Raw genomic sequence first — 20,942 nt, 5'->3', positions numbered from 1 at the left:
AAATATACTTTATAGGCAATGCAATATCAATCATGTGACTGTATATTTCATTCCTCTTCATGATGATTTCTTGGCACTGGGTAACCACCTCAACCTGCTTAATCCATCAGTAGCATCCACTGCTGTTTTCCCTTGCAGCATTAGTGGTTTCCTCATGGTAGGGCATCAGGCAGCACTGATCAAGCACAGTTCCCCAAGGTTATAATGATTCAGTCTCCTTTTCTATCAGGGTGGCATGGGTAGAGAGTGGTTGAATCTCAGTTACTGTTGCAAAAACTCCTCTGTTGCTATATTATCTGTCCTTTCCACAGTCTGGCTTCAGTCAGTTTCTCACTATTCTACCCATATATTCACCTAACTTTACTAAAGTAGGTTTCATTTGTGTTGGGCCAAAGATCTGCAAAGAAGAATTTAGCAATCTTTTTCTGAAAAAAAAAATCATTGTATTAATAATTAACCTGGCTTCCTCATAATAATTAATGGCTAAGATGTTCTATATACACAAAACTCACTGGGGTTACTTTATTCAAATCAATGAATTATTTATAATTGCCATCTTATAAAGAACTAAATAGAATCATTCATCTGACTTTGAAGAAATACAACCTTGTTCTACAAATCTAGCTTTGGAATTAAAATATGCATTCAATCTGTTTATGTTACTTTTTTCTACAAAGGCTGAAATTTTGCTCTCAGTAGTAAACAGTGATGATATCCTATGAACTTCAGTTGAGTCATAAATGGATTTCAGTGAATGGAAAATAATATCTACACTAGGAAAATACTTATAAATGTAGGGAAAACTATATGCAAATTTTTGGAACAGCTGTGTGACATAGCAGGTTAAACTGCTGACTGGACCAGCATCCCTATAGAAGAGAACCAGATCAAATCCCAGCTGTTGTACTTCCAATCCAGCTCTCCACTAATGTGCTTAGGAAAGCAGAAGGTTGTTCAAATGCTTGAGGTCCTGACAGGCCTCCATCTCAACCAGACCTGGCTGCTACAGTCCTGTAGAACCACCAGATGAAAGATCTCCCCCCTTCTCCTCCTCCCCCTCCTCCTCTCCCTCCTCTCCCTCTCCTTCTCCCACTCCCTCTCTCCTACTCCCTCTCTCCCACTCCCTCACTCCCTTTCCCTCTCCCTCTCCCCCATACCCCCTCTCCCTCCTGTGGTGCCCTGGGCTATGATTTATTTGTTTTGAATTGTAATGTTTGAAGATTGTTTATTTTATTTGAAAGGCAGAGATACAGACAGAAAGAAAGGTCTTCCGTTTGTTGGTTCTCTCCCCAAATGACCACAACATCTGGAGCTGGGTCTGTCTAAAGCCAGGAGCCAGGAGCTTAGCTCTGTCACCTGAAATGTATCTTTAAATTACAGATAAAATTGTATTTATTAAGTCTAAAATTTTATATATATATAGGAATATTTAAAACTAGATAATTAAAGTTATGGTTGTTATTTTGTGATAAGAATATTTAACACCTACTCTATTAGCCTTTCTCAGGAATATAACAGGTGATTAATTATAGTCACCACACTATACATTAGACTCTTAAACTTACTCCTCTATCTAACTGTAATTTTGTGTCTTTTTTGACCAACATCTTCCCAGTCTCCCCCTCCAACTATCCCAACCTCTACTATTCACATTCTGATCTATACAACTATAAGATCAGCTTTTTAGATTGTACACATATGAGGTCATGCACATTATTCACCAAGATATGGAATCAAACTAAGTGTCTATCAACGAATTAAAGGATAGAGAAAATGTGTTTATAAACACAAAAAAAAACCACTCATCTATTGTTTTTACACCGTCATGGATGAACTCAGGAGACATTATGCTAAGTGAAATATTCAGGAACAAAAAGACAAAAGTCACTGTTATTATTTTTTACTGTCTCCATAGTTTTGGCTCTTCCAGAATGTCATATACTTGAAATCATATTGTAGGCAGCCTTTCCATATAGGCGTGCATTACTTACCACATGTGTTTAAGATTCCTCATATCTGTTTATGACTTGATAACTCATTTTTGTCATCATGTAAAATGCTCATATTCCATGACAGTTTGTATACCACTTCATATACTGTGAATAAAGCCACTCTAGCCATAGCCATTTGGACTTGTGGTTAAGATTCCTGCATCCCCCATAAGTGCCTGGGTTCTATATCCAGCTCCAGTTCCTATTTCCAACTTCCTGCTAATGCAGACCCTGGCAGACAAGAGTGATGGCTCAAGTCTTCACCTGGGTTCCAGTCACACATGTGGCAGACCTGGACTCATTCTTGGATAAATTAGTAATAGATAAGCTCATTCTGTTGCAAAAAAATTGAAATCCATGCACAGTTTTATAATACTCACTTTCCATGAACTTTTAAAAAACTCTCTTCTATATACAATTTCAATAATATTTGCACTGAAATAAACATATCTTTCAATTCAATTTTTCATTGACTTTTGAAAGTCATCTTGTACCTACAGCAGGGTGAAGTAAATAGAATCATTAAGAAGTTGGACAGATAGTACATGGTTTTTTGAGGAAAATAAAACAATATTGAATAATAGACAAGCATAAAGGCATAGAGGTTTTATATAAGACAATTCAATGGTATAAAAATCTCAAAAGAAATTTTCAAGGTAAAAAATTATTTAATAAAAATTCCAATGACTTTTTGATGTTTTGGTTTTGTGTTCACATAGTGATTCTAATCTACTGAAAGAACACATACAGGGAAGAATATATTAATGAAAGCGAGGACCCAGGTGGTCCTTGGGGAGTGCTGTTACCTTCCTTAAAGAAAGTCTACCTTAGACTCATCACTTGTATCACCCTTTCCTTCAAGGCTCAAATGATAGCTATCCCTTCTATGTACACTCTCACATTTCACCCATTTTTGAAGCATCTTGATGGCATGAAAATTATTTTACCCATAATGTCCTTTTCTTGAAGTGAAAATTGTTGAGCTTTATCTACCTGTGCTTTTAAATAATTTTCTATCACAAATAATACTCATAATTCAGGATATTTGGCAAATAACTTGCACTTATGGATAGTTCCTTCTCTGGGGAAGAGAAGCTGAGTAGTAGTGATTGAAAATTGAGTGTACTCTGTGCCAGATACAGGGATAAATGTACTGCCTCTATTATATAATTTAATCTTCATAATAATTCACTATTTAACTTTGCTATTTCAGTTCATCTTTGCACTAGCCCTAATTTTCATTACCTGTATTTTATGTATAAGAAGATCAATGTTCACAGAATTTACTCACATGTACTCATACCAGAAAAGTGCTACATCCAGAATTTGAGATAACATTTTTCAACAAAACTGATATATTTTAGGAAAAAAGGGGCCATATTTGGTTCAATGAACCATTTAGAGATCAGCCTTATTCTCACAAACATCCCTAACGCTGCCCCTACATCTATCTTTTATGTTAATCAACAGCAGACAATCTATTTGCAGAAATCATCTATCAAAAAGTTATATATTAGGAATATTTGCCTTCCAGGGTTTCTTTTATACAATTCCAACAAAAGGAAAATGTCATCCTGCCAAGGCTTTGACTGAGCCAAACAATCCCAAAGCAGCTGCATTTATTTTCTTGATTCACATCTGTGTCTAATAATTCATGCTTGACTTTGATACAAGTCATTGGCAAGTAACATCTCTCAAAACTCAGGGTTTAGCTCAAGAATAATATTTCACCATTTGTATTTTTAAGAACTTAACCCATTTCTATCACTGTAACCCCATTATCTCTCTTAACAAAAACTACATAAGATGGACATGACACAGCATAGCCCTAACAGCTACGTCCATTATGAGAGTGAGGGATTTATGGCCCTCCCTCCTATATAAGTTATATTTGTCTTTGAGTAATTAAAGCTATTCTTGCACTTATTATTGTAACATTTTGCCTTGAAAGAGCCATGCTAATTGGTGGCATTTTATGGTTATTTTATGGTCACTTTCTTTTATTGAAACTATCTACTCTCATCTAAATTTCAGTCACCCAGAAATGTAAGAAACTCAGCAAATTTTATTAAAAGTTCCAATTATTCCAACATTGAAACATGGTAGATATGAAAAACTAAGTGACTCTGGATCCTGCATCTATGTTGATGGGAGAAGGAACTTATTAAAATTAATAATATTACAACAATAAAAATATAACAAAACTATCAATTATGGCATCTGCTTTATCTCAGATATGAGGAAAAGGCCAGAATTTCAACCTAGATCTTCAAGAATGCAACAGTGGCATCTAAATTTTTCTTTGATTTGCACAACAGTCAGTAAAGAGTGAGAAAATGAAAGTTGTCAGAATATAGTGCAACTTAGCAGGTGCCATCAAGAGAGGGACATGAAAAGGTTGAACCCCTACAGGAAGTTCTCATATGTGTAGAGCATATTTTAGAATAATTTGAAATGATTTCCATACATTTAGTTTATTTCATATCTGTTGTATTTCATTGAACTTTATTTCTTTTTCCAACATATAATTTAATATAATTATAATATATATTATATCATATTCTTGAAGACTTTGATTTATTAATATAAAATGTTAACTAAACAAGTTCTTCAAAACACCACTGCAAATGTGTCTATTACTATTCAAAACTGTTTTCCTTCATTCCAATTGCTTAATATTATCCCAATGACACAACATTTTGTTCTATTTCTCAGACACAAAACAATTGTAAGAAACCTTGTCAAATTACTTGTTTGTACTTAATGACGTCCCCCTGATCTTCTGGACTAGTAAAAGAAAAGTTAGAGTCCCAGTGATTACCATCTTCTCATGTTAGTCTCATAAAATAACCCTTTGCTAACACATACAATTGAAGCTCTGTGAGGTTTTCTGTGGTTGGTTAGATGCTGTATCCCCACACGTAGGAGACTGGCTGGCACAGTCATTGCCATCTAGCACTGAAATAAAGAAAGCAATGATTTCCTGTAATAAATTCATCTAATATTATTGGAATATTCCCCTTGGTTCATCTTGATAGTTAGAACTATGTGTTATTCCCAAAGACTTTGACTCAGAAGAATGAGAGAGGCAACACCAATGGGAACTCAAGATAATATGGAATCTAAACTGTGGTTGCAACCCCTAAGGAGGAAGACTAGACTAGTACTGGACTAGAATGTCACAATGTTTATGAAAAAGTTGACGGGGTGGAAGAGGCAAACATTCTCCTTTTAGCTTCAGGGAGAAGTTCCATGAACTCTTCTACATAAGCCAAGACAATTTGGAAGAAAACATTCTTGTTGCTCGCCTGTGTGCACCATTTCAATGTGTATGATAAATCATTTTATTCCCTAATTTATTAATGCAGGCATATTAAATTTTGTGACTTAACATCTACATATTTAAGCAAGGTTATTTATTGAGATCATGAGAAAAAGTCAACAATGGAACCAGATGTTTCCCTCTAACCAACTTTTCCTGGAGATTTAGCGGGGTTAGTGATATGGATCAGTCCTGTTGTTACTAGGTGACACATCATGCCTTCCCTGGGATCTTATCTCCCTTACTCTTCAAAGAAAGTTGGAGGGTTGCCTTAAATCATCATCTAAACAAGAAATAGGTGTGGGGAGCAACTGGGAGCAACTCGGACTAGACTAAGTTACTGGAATTAAGACTTATTCTATGCATCTGCTCTCCCACAATATGGCGCTGGGAGAGGAGGAAACAGCTTCTACACAGCTGCCTCCAGTTCAACCAATAAACAGCAGGACCTGCTCCTAATTGGAGGAGAGCAGCGTACTCGGCGTGTGGGTAGCAGAGTTGGTATTGGTGGAAGAGGACTATAAAGGAGGAGAGAGACAACATGCACCAGGAACATCTATGAGGAACACCTGAGCAGCCCCCGAGAGAGCCGGCCGGCGGTGTGCCGCTCCCCCGTGGAAGTGGGGAAAGTGGCAGGGGGAACCGCCCTTCCACGGAGGTGGAAGGGACGGTAGCCAACCCGGGAAAAACCAGCAGCAAACCCGGGGAGGGCCGAACAGACAAAAGAACAGTGCAGGGTCCTGTGTCGTTCCTCCACAAAGACGGGGAGCGACATAATGGTGCCGTGACTCGGATAGGAAACCTATGCAGGGTCTAGTGTCGTTCCTCCACGAAGAGGGGGAGCGACAAATAGGTATATTCAAACACCCTTGTCTATAACGAAGTCTTAACCTCTCTTATTGCATTATTGTTAAGCAGGGATTTATGTCTTAGACCCACTGCCTAAAGGCTACTGCAACAGAAGTGAACCTTACTCTCTTCTTCAGTACCCTTGACTCGGCTAACCTTGCATGCTAACACACTAGGCACGTAATAATTGTGAACAGATATAACATCTTTTTTTTGCCCTTTCTATTTTGTTTCTAATTGAGAAACAATATCACAAAGAAATCTACCATTTGCCCACTTGCAAATATTCAATTAATTTGTAAAAACATTTAAATAGCACTGATACTGGAGGGCATTCATATTTTCAAGGCTTCTCAGCACCTAAGGACAGTTCATTTTAGCCAGGAGGACAAATCAGCTTCTCACAAAATCCCATCAAGGTTTCTGGCTTTAATTCAAAGGAACTAATATTCATCCTGTGTTTTTAAGCCTGAAAATACTTTTCCTTCAAATAGAAGAGGGTGAACAACAGGATCTAAAGAAGGTTTCCTCTCTCTCATCCATCATGTCATACATTGAAGGGAATTATACATTATTGAAATTTTTGAAATGTAGTTTTTCTGGAAACCTTTAAAACCTTTTCAAATCCCAGGTAATACATAAAACCTCAGCTTATTTTAATATTTAATATTCCTAATATACCATTTGGTAGATATATACATTATTTTTCATAATTCTCACTTTTCCTGATAAATAAGATAAATAATAATTATTTTATTTTATATAATGAAAATTTGTTTACAAATCACTTTATGACCTTTCAAACATTTAATTTTTATAAAATACATTCCACTAGTCTAATGCATGGGCACAAGTACAGTTTTGTAAATAATACTGCAAACCCAGAATACTTAGATTATAAGATAATTCTAAATGCTACAATGGAAGATTTGAGAGTCTTAACGTGGTTAGTGAGGCACTTTGATATCAGAAATCTCAGTCCTACTATATACTTATTAGTCTTCAGCTCTCTGCTGTGGCCCAGGAAGGCAGTGGAGGGTGGCCCAGGCCCCTGGGCCCTGCACCTATATGGGAAACCAGGAGAAGCACCTGGCTCCTGGCTTTGGATCGGCACTGCACGCTGGCCGTAGCAGCCATTTGGAGGGTGAACCAATGGAAGGAAGACCTTTCTCTCTGTCTCTGTCTCTTTCACTGTCTAACTCTGCCTATCAAAAAAAAAAAAAAAAGGTAATAGATTTCCTCTAAAACATTAAATACTGGATTTACTCAAGGCTGGGATATAGAACCTATTTAATTCTCATCCATTTTCTCCTGTGTCTTCAACTCTCTAAAGATTTCAAAATGTATATATTGAAATTGGGCTTGTATTCAGATCCTTTGTTCTTTTTTTTTTAACTTTTATTTAATGAATATAGATTTCCAAAGTACAGCTTATGGATTACATTGGCTCCCCCCCAATGACTTCCCTCCCACCCGCAACCCTCCCCTTTCCCACTCCCTCTCCCCTTCCATTCACATCAAGATTCATTTTCAATTTTCTATATATACAGAAGATCAGTTTAGTATACATTAAGTAAAGATTTCAACAGTTTGCATCCACATAGAAACACAAAGTGAAATATACTGTTTGAGTACTCGTTATAGCATTAAATCACAATGTACAGCACACTAAGGACAAAGATCCTACATGAGGAGTAAGTGCACAGTGACTCCTGTTGTTGACTTTACAAATTGACACTCCTGTTTATGGCATCAGTAATCTCCCTATGCTCCAGTCATGAGTTTCCAAGGCTATGGAAGCCTTTTGAGTTCACCGACTCTTATCTTGTTTAGATAAGGTCATAGTCAAAATGGAGGTTCTCTCCTCCCTTCAGAGAAAGGTACCTCTTTCTTTGAAGACCTGTTCTTTCCACTGGGATCTCACTCACAGAGATCTTTCATTTAGGTTTTGTTTCTTGTTTTTTTTTTTGTTTGTTTTTGTTTTGTTTTGTTTTGTTTTGTTTTTTTTTGCCAGAGTGTCTTGGCTTTCCATGCCTGAAATACTCTCATGGGCTTCTCAGCCGGATCCGAATGCCTTTAGGGCTGATTCTGAGGCCAGAATGCTGTTTAGGACATCCGCCATTCTATGGGTCTGCTGTGTATCTCGCTTCCCATGTTGAGATCCTTTGTTCTAATATATAAGTTCACTTGTATCTGATGAATGAAGGATTCATGTAAAATGTATATTACAAAAAACTAAGCATGAATTTCAAAATAAATCTTGTATGTTCATAAGCTAATCTTTTATTTATATTTTTCATGTACTCTTTGTAGTTTTCTTGCATTTAAGACACCTAAATTTATAATATTTGAACTCTGAATTTATTTCATTCTTACTCATTATTACTTTCATTTTTACTTTCATTCTGACTTATTAATGAGTTCCCACAGAGCTGTCTTCACAAGATAGTAGCCTTGGAATTACACTTAGGGTTTCTTTCTCCAAACTTTCATATCTAAAGCAGCAATATTTCAACAGCTCCATTTGAGATGTGGCTTAAATCATGACGCTTCCTATGCCACCTCCAATTTTGCTCATATGAGTCTGATGAATCATCTATTAGGGTCTCAGAAAAACCATTCTTCCTTTGTTTATAGAGCCTTCACTCACCATGCTCCCTCTATATACACTGTACCATTTCCTTTGGTCTAATAACTTCCTTCTTCTATTGCAGCAGAATTTCATTACCTAAAACATGTATTTCCTGACTCTGTAGTCCAGCTTCCATTCTCATTTATTAGGTGCTCCTATAAAAACTTAAATCTTTCCTTCAGAGAACATATTACAACTTGTTGTTGAACAACAAATTGAAAATTGTATTCCTCATGGTAATGTAAGCACTGTGAGCATTATTTAAATATCATCCTAAATAATCATTTAAGATGACATTTGCAGTGATTATTACAAAATCAAATAAGTATATAGCATGCAATAAGTGATTATTGCATGAAAGAAGTCACTAGTTTTGATCTGTACATACAGAATGCATGCTGACAACAACAGAAAGTGATTCCATAGTACATTGAATCTATTAATATAGCCCAAGTGTTAGTTGGGATAAATCCTGACATGCTCACTCATTTTCACCTAGTATACACTTTTTCTTCACTATCATGTGACAGTGATGATAATTTTAACAGAAGTCATAGTACCCATAGAATTGACAGTATATGAACCTTCATGGAAAACGTTTGGCAGTTCCTGCTTTAGTCCATTAAGTCAATAAAATGTGAATTATTACAATTGAATCTATTATGTTATAATCCACAGTAGCCATTAAGTTGGTAAAAACTTTCATCTCTAAGGTTTATGGACCCCCGATTTATCATGCCTTGATGAGGAAGTGGCTGCATACTTGTCCACATAACACTACAACTGGATATTAGAACCCCAGGAGTCATCCAAAAGCGCAACCATAGCACAAAGCATCTACTATTTTTGCCCTAATTATATAAAGTCAGATTCACTTCCTCTAGATGGTCAGTCTCTGAGCTTGGCCAGTCTCCTTTCCTTGCCAGATGGTCTTTTGAGTCAGAACCCAAAGTAATATTGTGGCAGCCACAGCTTAAACTTCAGTATAACTTTCGCAGTCTTACTGGTAGAAGCATTCTTCCTCTATGAACCAGAATCTCTAGATCACAGAACCTAAAATTCTGGAGAATGTAAGACCAAAACTGCCAAGTAGAAGTGAGAATATGCAGGGCCACTCCTTCATTCATATTTCTTGGGACCCCATATTCTCTGTATGGTGAAGAGTCAATACTATTTAAGCCGATGGCAGACACCACGGCTCACCTTGACTAATCCTCCACCTGCGGCGCCGGCATCCAGGGTTCTAGTCCCGGTTGGGGCGCCAGATTCTGTCCCAGTTGCTCCTCTTCCAGTCCAGCTCTCTGCTGTGGCCCAGGAAGGCAGTGGAGGATGGCCCAAGTGCTTGGCCCTGCACCTGCATGGGAGACCAGGAGGAAGCACCCGGCTACTGGCTTCAGATTGGTGCAGCGCACAGGCCATAGCGGCCATTTAGGGAGTGAACCAATGGAAGGAAGACCTTTCTCTTTGTCTCTCTCTCTCACTGTCTAACTCTGCCGGTCAAAAAAAAAAAATACTATTTAAGCCGAATCTAAGGTATATAGAAAAACACTGAGAATGATGACAGCTTTCAAACTCACAGTATCATCATATTTGAATTATCTTATATTGCTGCTCCATCAAGCTGACAGATTCTGGATGGTGTTGTATATAATATATAAGTTGTATATATAAGTTTACAATTTATATATGATAGGAAGATTAGATTCTATAATTATGTTATAATTGATATATGTTATATATGATATGACATAACTTTTATATCTACTATATAATAGAGTTTCATATAATAGAAAGAGAGAATTCCATAATTATGAACCTGCCCACCTTATTTACTTTGCAGTAAGCAAAGTTCCTTATTCCTAGAAACTTATATGTATGATCCAATGTCTGGGGATCAAAACTCAACAATTCTTTTTTTCTTATTTTTATTTAGTAAATATAAATTTCCAAAGTACAGTTTATGGATTACATTGGCTTCCTCCCCCCATAATTTCCCTCCCACTCACAACCCTCCCATCTCCCGCTCCCTCTCCCATTCCATTCACATCAAGATTCATTTTCAATTATCTTTATATACAGAAGATCAATTCAGTATATATTAAGTAAAGATTTCATCAGTTTGCACCCACACAGAAACACAAAGTGTAAAAATACTGTTTCAGTACTAGTTATAGCATTACTTCACATTGGACGACACATTAAAGACAGATCCACACATGAGAAGTAAGTACACAGTGACTCCTGTTGTTGACTTAACAATTTGACACTCCTGTTTATGGCGTCAGTAATCTCCCTAGGCTCTAGTCATGAGTTGCCAAGGCTATGGAAGCCTTTTGAGTTCGCTGACTTCAATCTTATTCCGACAAGGTCATAGTCAAAGTGGAAGTTCTCTCCTCCCTTCAGAGAAAGGCACCTCCTTCTTTGATGGCCCCGTTCTTTCCACTGGGATCTCACTCACAGAGATCTTTCATTTAGGGTTTTTTTTTTGTTTTTTTGTTTTTTTTTTTTTGTTTTGTTTTTTTTTTTGTTTTTTTTTTGTTTTTGTTTTTGTTTTTTGCCAGAGTGTCTTGGGTTTCCATGCCTAAAATACTCTCATGAGCTCTTCAGCCAGATCCGAATGCCTTAGGGCTGATTCTGAGGCCAGAGTGCTGTTTAGGACATCCGCCATTCTATGGGTCTGCTGTGCATCCCGCTTCCCATGTTGGATCGTTCTCTTCCTTTTTTATTCTATCAGTTAGTATTTGCAGACACTAGTCTTGTTTGTGTGATCCCTTTGACTCTTAGACCTATCAGTGTGATCAATTTTGAACTGAAATTGATCACTTGGACTAGTGAGATGGCATTGGTACATGTCACCTTGATGAGATTGTATTGGAATCCCCTGGCACGTTTCTAACTCCACCATTTGGGTCAAGTCTGATTGAGCATGTCCCAAATTGTACATCTCCTCCCTCTCTTATTCTCACTCTTATATTTAACAGGGATCACTTTTCAGTTAAAATTTAAACACCTAAGAATAATTGTGTGTTAATTACAGAGTTCAACTAATAGTATTAACTAGAACAAAAAAATACTAAAATGGATAAAGTATTACATTGTACATCAACAGTCAGGACAAGAGCTGATCAAGTCACCGTTTCTCATAGTGTCCATTTCACTTCAACAGGTTTCCCCTTTGGTGCTCAGTTAGTTGTTGCCAATCAGGGAGATCATATGATATTTGTCCCTTTGGGACTGGCTTAATTCACTCAGCATAATGTTTTCCAGATTTCTCCATCTTGTTGCAAGTGACCAGGTTTCATTGTTTTTGACTGCTGTATAGTGTTCAATAGAGTACATGCACCATAATTTCTTTATCCAGGCTACTGTTGATTGGCATTTGGGTTGGTTCCAGGTCTTAGCTGTTGTGAGTTGAGCTGCAATAAACATTAAGGTGCAGACAGCTTTTTGTTTGCCAATTTAATTTCCTTTGGGTAAATTCCAAGGAGTGGGATGGCTGGGTTGTATGGTAGGTTTATATTCAGGTTTCTGAGGAATCTCCAGACTGACTTCCATAGTGGCTTAACCAGCTTGCATTCCCACCAACAGTGGGTTAGTGTCCGTTTTCCCCCACATCCTCTCCAGCATCTATTGTTGGTAGATTTCTGAATGTGAGCCATTCTAACTGGGGTGAGGTGAAGCCTCATTGTGGTTTTGATTTGCATTTCCCTGATTGCTAGTGATCTTGAACATTTTTTCATGTGTCTGTTGGTCCTTTGGATTTCCTCTTTTGAGAAGTGTCTATTGAGGTCCTTGCCCATCTCTTACATGGGTTGTTTGTTTTGATGTTGTGGAGTTTCTTGATTTCTTTGTAGATTCAAAACTCAGCAATTCTACAAATAGTGTTGATGGATAACGGGCTTCAAGGAAGGAAGAATGTTGTTCCCAGTCAACATGAATCACTGTCCACAGAAAAAATATCAAATTAATAGTTTTTCCAAAAAAATCTTAATGATCACCTCAAGAAATAGTGCTGAAGAAGGGACTTTATGATAATTTCTGTGGATTGCAGATTTCTCAAAAAGTAGTGGTGGACCGGGATTGACACTGTTGAGTTAATTGCCCATGGTAACAGATTTGTTTAATGAGTCTATGCTCACTTTCCATCCCTGCCACCATGATCACTGCATTTGTGTATTCATTGTACCGAAATAGCAGGATGATCACTGACAAAAGCTGGTTGATGTCAATTGCCAAATCATTCAGTCTACATGCTTGCTTACTGCCTCTGCTTTGGCAGTTGCTATCTAGTGAATATTAACAAGCATACAAAGATCTTTATACATTATGCCCACGCAATCTTCCATGTTTTCCCCTTTCAGTCTTCAGATCAACCAGATAAGAATTTTGTACTGTCCATGTACCCATATACTTAGCTATACATCCATTAACTAGACTTAGCTTTTTATAAGGTAGATCCAATGAAACCGTAGGATAAAGCTAAGTGAGAAGCTTGTGTAAAATTGATTACCAGTTAGAAATACGGGACACTGTTTGACAGTTTACTTGTGCCTTCTGGTCCTACTCATGCCTAATCTTTGATATGACCCTTATATCTATGATGATGTGCTAGAGCTATCCATCTTTACAACTTAGTGAGACTGTCAGAAATCATCTATGGCCATATGGGTTTGAGCAATGTACAACTCCTTGATAGTCTCTTGAGTGTGGTGTAAGGAAAAATGCCAGGGCTGAGTTCAAACTTCCTTGAAGCTCTGCTATTGTATGATTAAGTACTGAACCAAATCCTCCATTTTTGTATGCCCTCCAGCTGCAAGAAATTAGTTTCCTTAAATATTACCAAAAAGACTCTGCTTTCAGTTTCTTTTGAAACAGGGATTTATCCCCTAAACCCTGTCATTTTCTCCCTTCATTGAATCAATGGCACTCAGCAAGAGTCCCAGATTTCATTGTTTGTAAGTATAATTTCTCTTATATTTCTCAAATTCCAGAGATATTGCACCAACAAATGGATAGCTTTTCATTGTATTCCATATAAATTCAGCACTAGAGAACAGTTCAATAGTTTAACTATTAGCATATGTCAGGTATTATCCATGTCCCTTTTACTGTCATAGATGGAGTTCTCTGTGCCAGGCTAAACCTGAATACTAGATCTCTAAACTTTCTCTGCCTGTTCTGGAACCAAATGTATTAAATCCAGTTCCTTGGGCCGGCGCTGTGGCTCACTTGGTTAATCCTCCGCCTACAGCACTGGCATTCCATATGGGCGCCGGGTTCTAGTCCCGATTGCTCCTCTTCCAGTCCAGCTCTCAGCTGTGGCCCGGAAGGGCGGTGGAGGATGGCCCAAGTTCTTGGGCCCCTGAACACACATGGGAGACCAGGAAGAAGCACCTGGCTCCTGGCTCCGGATGGGCACAGCATGGGCCGTTGTGGCCATTTGGGGAGTGAACCAGTGGAGATAAGACATTTCTCTCTGTCTTTCTCTCTCACTGTCTGTAATTCTACCTGTCAAATAAAAAAAAAAAAATCCAGTTCCTCAGAAACAGACACTGAGATGGACAATTTCACAGAAAATTCATCCAGCAGTGATCTTGGGTTATCATTTAAGGAAGTGTGAGACTCATTATTAGGCACATGGAGAAAGAGTTGAGATACAGGTTGGATCCTGAGTGAAGCAACCTTAAACAAAGCAATTCCCTATGGCTGAAGATAATTCCTGGTGTGGATCAAAATTATGAGCCATCAGAAACATGCACTCCCATCAGCCCCCGAAAGACAAGTGTGTTGGTCCTCTGGAGGTGATCTGGTAAGCCAACTCCAGTTTGAACTACGGCTTATGTTGAACTCATTTTGGAGAATTTTTCATTTATTCTGGGAGACATAAACAGTTTATACTGAGGAGCTAGCAAAAGCTGAGAAATTCTATGAATTTTGAGGCAACAAAATAGGTAACAGAAAAACATTTTTCAAGTGTCAAGAGATGCAACTTTTGATATGACGAGATGAGTGGGCACAAGGAGATGGTTGTTTTGCAGAACCTCCCAGTGGTTTCGCTCTCTGAGCTTCTTTTAAATGATCATGCTACACTGCTGTAAGCCACTAGAATGAAACGTGAAGCAACAACTCAGCTGTGTTCTGCTTCCAATGTAAGAAATCCATAGATTAAATAACATGTAGAATGTTAACTTCTCGTTTTACTGGATCAAATTTGTTTCAATGCAGCAGATAGCTCACACTGAGCACACAGGGCCACAGTTTGCTTTTAGCCAAGGCTGTGCTTTTGAGAGAATAACGGCCATCATATTGAATAAGTCAAAGCATCCTGTCTTCAGATTTCTACTTCCAAATCCATAGATGACTACCATAAATATGCCAGATTGTTTGAAAAAAATATGGATCAGAGTTACTGAAAATGAAATGTTTTTGTAACAAAAAAGGAACTTTCATTTCCTTGATTTTTTGGAACCCTCTATAATTCACACATTTATGAGAAAGAATTCTCAAGTAATTCTAGTGCTAAATTTAGAACTGTTGTCTGTGAAATCTTTTTCAATGTAAGATTTAGAGTGATTAAATGAAATTAAATTATTGCTATATACTTCTTAGTATACACAAAGGGATCAATAAATATAGGAACCCATCCCTTAAAAAACATCTCTTATCTAAATGATGTGTTGGGTAATGGTTAGTTCCTTGCAGTTATTTCAAATTGAGAAGGAAATTTTTGAAGTTAAATCAAATCCCATTTATCCCTAAATTGAGAACCAATTAAGAAATAAAAGAAGCTAGACGGAGGGATAAAAATATCAGCTTTACGGAGAAACTCATGATTTAGGGGAGCAACTTGGGCAAGGTACCAGAGGATCTTCCTGGTGCTCCATCCTCAACTTGGATTCACCTGCTTTCTGGATTCAGAGATCAGATGCCTTGCTGCAGTCACCTGACAGCAGGAATGTGGAACAGAACAGATCCCTTCTGTAGGCAGACGGACCTAAAGAAGGGAAGCCACACATCGAAAGGAAACAGCCAGCACCACACCTTCACCTGTCCTCAGAGGAACCGCATCGATGAGTGTGGGACTCCTGCAACATGAGAATGATGTTCGTGATTATCTTCTGGGGAGGAGGAGTGTGGGGATAAGCCAAAATGGCAAACGATTACTTTAAAACTCTGCCTTCCTGGAGTTGAGTGTTTTCCTATGAAAACAAAGAGAATAAGATTTTCCTTTTAAAAAGACCCAGAAAACAAAGCTTTTTTGCTTCTCATTTTGAGACAGCATATGTCTGAGCAATAATATATCAGAGACATTCCAAAATAGATGATGAATAACAAGCTGAACAATGATAAAATTTTCATATAGATGAACTAATGACCAATTGTCATTCTAATTGCTATGTGATTGCTTTCGTTTTTTACAAGATTTATGTTTAAAAATATTTCCTAGAAAAAAAATGTGCTGTGAATTCAACATTAACTAAAAGTTGCAGATATGTAAATAAATGTTATCCTTCTAAGAAAATAATAAAAATAACCCCAAATTACAAAATGCATGATAATAAATTACAAATATTTTTGACACATTAGTGAGAAATTCCATAGTTTGTTGAAAAATATCCATCAATGTGTTTAAGTGTACAGACAGTAAAATAAATCTATGAAAAGTGGTGTGAAATTAGATTAAATTAAATGGCTTGATCTGATGAAAACATTTATTTAAAGGTCACTTTAAAATGGAATGTAGGGTAATAAAAAAAAGCTGAGATGCTGGTTTACTGATCTAGTCAAAATCGTTCTAGCCCAATTTGTACTGAGACACAGGAAGAAAAATATATCAACAAAGACCATTTCAGTAAAGAAATGTATTGCTCTTTGGGAGGTCCGGTTTTCAACATGGATTTCAAGAAAAATGATATGAGATGTGTCTTAATTAGTGGAGCATAAAGTCCCAATATATTCTCCAAAATGTTATGTAAGCTAAATTTGTGAATGTTAAGTTGAACCTAACTTAAGGTATTCATCTTGTAATTTTTTTTATCTGAAGCAATGTAGACAATTAACTCTCCTTTTCTTAAACCTTTATTTATTTAGAATTCCAAATGTAAAACAAAACTGTGAAAGTAACAGGAACACTCTTTATTATTGGTGGGAATGCAAATTAATACAGCCACTTTGGAATTCAATTGGCAGTTTCTAATACAACTAAACATAATCTTACCATAAGAGATGGCAATCACAATCCTAGCTTTTTTTTCCCAAATGAATTGAAACTTAAACTGCCCTTGAATGTTCACAGAATAACAAACTGGCAAAAACTGAAAGCAACTAAAACTCTTTAAATACGTGAATAGATAAACTGTGGAACATCCTTACAGTGGAACAACATTCAGTTAATTTAAAAAAATGAATGATCAATACTCAGAAAGACCTGGAGAAACATGAAGTGCATATTGCAAAATGAAAGAAATAAGTGTTTAAAGACTACAAACTATGATTTCAACTATATGGCATTTGAATAAAACAAAACTATGAAGATAACAAAAAAGATAACTGACACTGGTGCTGTGGCTCTAGCAGGTAAAGCCACTGTCTGCCTTGCCTGTTTGAGTCCCAGTTGCTCTGCTTCCATTCCAGCTCCCTGCTAATGCTCCTGGGAAAGCAACAGAGAATGGCCCAAGAGTTTAGGCCTCTACATCCACGTGGGAGGCCTGAAGGAAGCTCCTGGCTCATGGCTTCAGATGCACCCAGCTTGGGGTGTAGCAACCATTTGGGGTGAATGGAAGATTCTCTCTCTCTCTCTCTGGTGCTGCCCTTCAAATAAATAAATAAACCTTAAAAAAAAATAAAACTTCCATGGGGCCTGAAAAGAGAGGAATGAACAGGTGGAGCATGTGGGTTGATATGGTAGTGCTAGATACATGTCATTATATATTTGCCAAAACCCATAAACTGGGGCCGGCATTGTGGTGCAGCAGGTTAAGCCCCTGCCTGCGATATAGGTAACCCATATGGGAGTGCAGTTTCATGTCCTGGGTGCTATGCTTCCAGTCCAGCTTCCTGCTAATGTACCTGGGAAGGCACCAGTGGCCAGGATGGAGTCCAGATTCCTGGCTTTGGCCCTGACTTTTGCAGCCACTTGGTGAGTGAAAAAATTGTATGAAAGATCTCTATTTATCTCTATCTATCCCTAACTCTAGCATCTCTAATCCCCTTCTGTCAATCTGCCTTTCAAATCAATCAATCAATAAAATGGAAGCTAAACATGAGATTAAACCTCAATGCTTACTTGGAGCAATTTGCTTTCCTCCCTCTGAACAACCACCTGGAGTGTCAGTAATGTTACCATTATGGATCCATACAGTAGGATTTCATAAACTTTAAACTAGGACACCAAAGGATATGGGATGTGTTGGAAAAAACGTTCTTTCCATTTATCAGTAGGTTCGGGAGATAGAATAAATCAGAGCTGTAGTTAGTTAGCAGGAAGCCTCAAGCATTCTATCAGTTCTCATTATGTTTAAGATTTCTCATCGATTAAATGAAGGAATTGTACTGAATAATGATTTAAAAGATAATTTCCAACTTTAGAGTTCTATGATATTTTGAAAATAGTCCTGGCATTTAGAACTGCCAACAGGCATTTTTTTTTTTAAACAAACCTTGAAAATAATACATTTTTTTTCCTCTCGCTTAAACATTAGGCTCCCAAGTACCTTGCTTTTTCTTTTGGTTTTCTTTTTGTTTTTTAGTTATTTGACAGCTGAGCTACTGAGGAAATATAGCATATTCACAATTTTGTTTTGGAGACAATTAATTACACTTTCATTTGAAAAGTATTTGAGAACTATCATTCAGATATCAATGGGGATACATAAATTATAAACATTACAAGGAAATTAATTCAATCTGTTAGTAAGAGAAAGCAATCATTTATTTATTTATTTATTTATTGACAGGCAGTTAGATAGTGAGAGAGAAAGACAGAGAGAAAGGTCTTCCTTCCATTGGTTCACCCTCCAAATGGCTGCTACGGCCGGCACACTGTGCCGATCTGAAGCCAGGAGCCAGGTGCTTCCTCCTGGTCTCCCATGCAGGTGCAGGGCCCAAGGGCCTGGGCCATCCTCCACTGCCTTCCTGGGCCACAGCAGAGAGCTGAACTGGAAGAGGAGCAACCAGGACAGAACGGGTGCCCCAACCGGGACTAGCATCCAAGGTGCTGGCACCACAGGAGGAGGATTAACCTAGTGAGCCTCAGCGCTGGCCGAAAGCATTCATTTATATATACATAGATTCAGAGGTATGATGTATAATCCATAAATATAAAATAATGACTCATAATATTATTTAATAAACATCAATCAAGCATAACTATTTTGAAATCCAATCTGACTCTAATATGAATAAGCAAAACAATGGCAATAACCAGAAACAAAAAAAGAAGAAAATTTAAAAAAATTCAGACTGTAAAATTATTAACTATGCATGAAGCACCTTGAAGGTCTTCAATCCAAAATCTCTTTAATTTTGAACAATTCATCTTTAAAGAATCAGAGTAGATTTTTCGTTTTAAATCACTGATTAACAGAACAAAAACCCCTCTGTTATAGAACCAGGCAATTCAAACATAAACACAATCCTGATTCTAATACTCAATAAAATAAAACAAGCCATGCTGTAAATTTGGGCCTCATTTCCTCAGAGAATCTGAGTTTCCATCAAACGCCTTCCTCAATTGTTCAGATCATCTTTGCAGTTTCCAGCTCCAGAAATGTGTTTCTGTTTCAACCGGACAGATCCAAGCCCTCATATCATTTATACAGCCCCATGACTTGGAGTTGAAACATCAACTAAAACTTCATATTGCTTTCAAACACCGTAATTATACCCCATTAATATATTCAACAATGAATCTTCTGTACTTTATTGAGTGTCACTCCGAAATTCATTTGACTAAGAACCTAAGAATGTGATTTTTTTAAGATTTATTTTAGGCCGGCGCCGCGGCTCACTAGGCTAATCCTCCGCCTAGCGGCGCAGGCACACCGGGTTCTAGTCCCGGTAGGGGCTCCGGATTCTGTCCCGGTTGCCCCTCTTCCAGGCCAGCTCTCTGCTGTGGCCAGGGAGTGCAGTGGAGGATGGCCCAGGTGCTTGGGCCCTGCACCCCATGGGAGACCAGGAAAAGCACCTGGCTCCTGGCTCCTGCCATCGGATCAGCGTTGTGTGCCTGCCGCAGCGCACCGGCCGCGGTGGCCATTGGAGGGTGAACCAACGGCAAAGGAAGACCTTTCTCTCTGTCTCTCTCTTTCACTGTCCACTCTGCCTGTCAAAAAAAAAAAAAAGATTTATTTTATTTATTTGAAAGGCAGAGTTAGAGAGAGAGAGAGAGAGAGAGGTCTTCCATCTATTCATTCATTCCCCAAATGGTGCAATGTGCAATGGCCGGGGCTGGGCCAGGCTGAAGCCAGGAGCCAGGAAGTTCTTTCAGGTCTCCCGTGTGTATGCAGGGGCCCAAGCACTTGGGCCATCTTCCATTGTTTTTCCAGGCCATTAGCAGGGAGTTGGATCAGAACAGGAGCAGCCGAGATTCATACGGGTGCCCATATGGGATGCTGGCACTGTAGACAGAAGCTTAATCCACTAAACAACAGTGCCAGCCCCAGAATGTGATCTTTGCATATAGGTCTCTGCAGATGAGATACAATTAGGATGAGATTACAATGGATTAGAGGGAGTACTAAGTCCAAAATGAATGCTGTACTTACATGAGGGAAGCACAGACATGCCAAGAGAAAGGTCATGTGACTAAAGAGGCAGCAACTGGAGCAATGCAGCTGCAAATCAATGAATGCCACCAAAAGCAGCAAGTAAATATGCTTTCCTAAGTGCCCTGAGAAAGAGTACAGGGTCACACACAGCTCAGTTTTGGATTTCCATGCTTCAGAAATGTGATAGAATACATTTCTATTGTTTTAAACAACTCTTCCAGTTCCCAGTAATTTCTTATGACAGCTTTAGGAAACTGATACACCCCCTCCCAATAAATTAGTAAGTTTCCCATTTTCCAATTATGAGTAATGTCACAGGGCCTACGTTGTGTCACCAGTGTCTCATATCGGATTGCGGGTTTGAGTTCCAGGTGCTCTGCCTC

Source organism: Oryctolagus cuniculus, chromosome 14 (genome assembly GCF_051225735.1).
Source record: "Oryctolagus cuniculus isolate XC-2025 breed Fujian yellow rabbit chromosome 14, ASM5122573v1, whole genome shotgun sequence".
NCBI classification, from domain to species: domain Eukaryota; kingdom Metazoa; phylum Chordata; class Mammalia; order Lagomorpha; family Leporidae; genus Oryctolagus; species Oryctolagus cuniculus.
The sequence above is the reverse complement of the archived record's forward strand: the minus strand, read 5'-3'. Positions refer to the sequence as shown.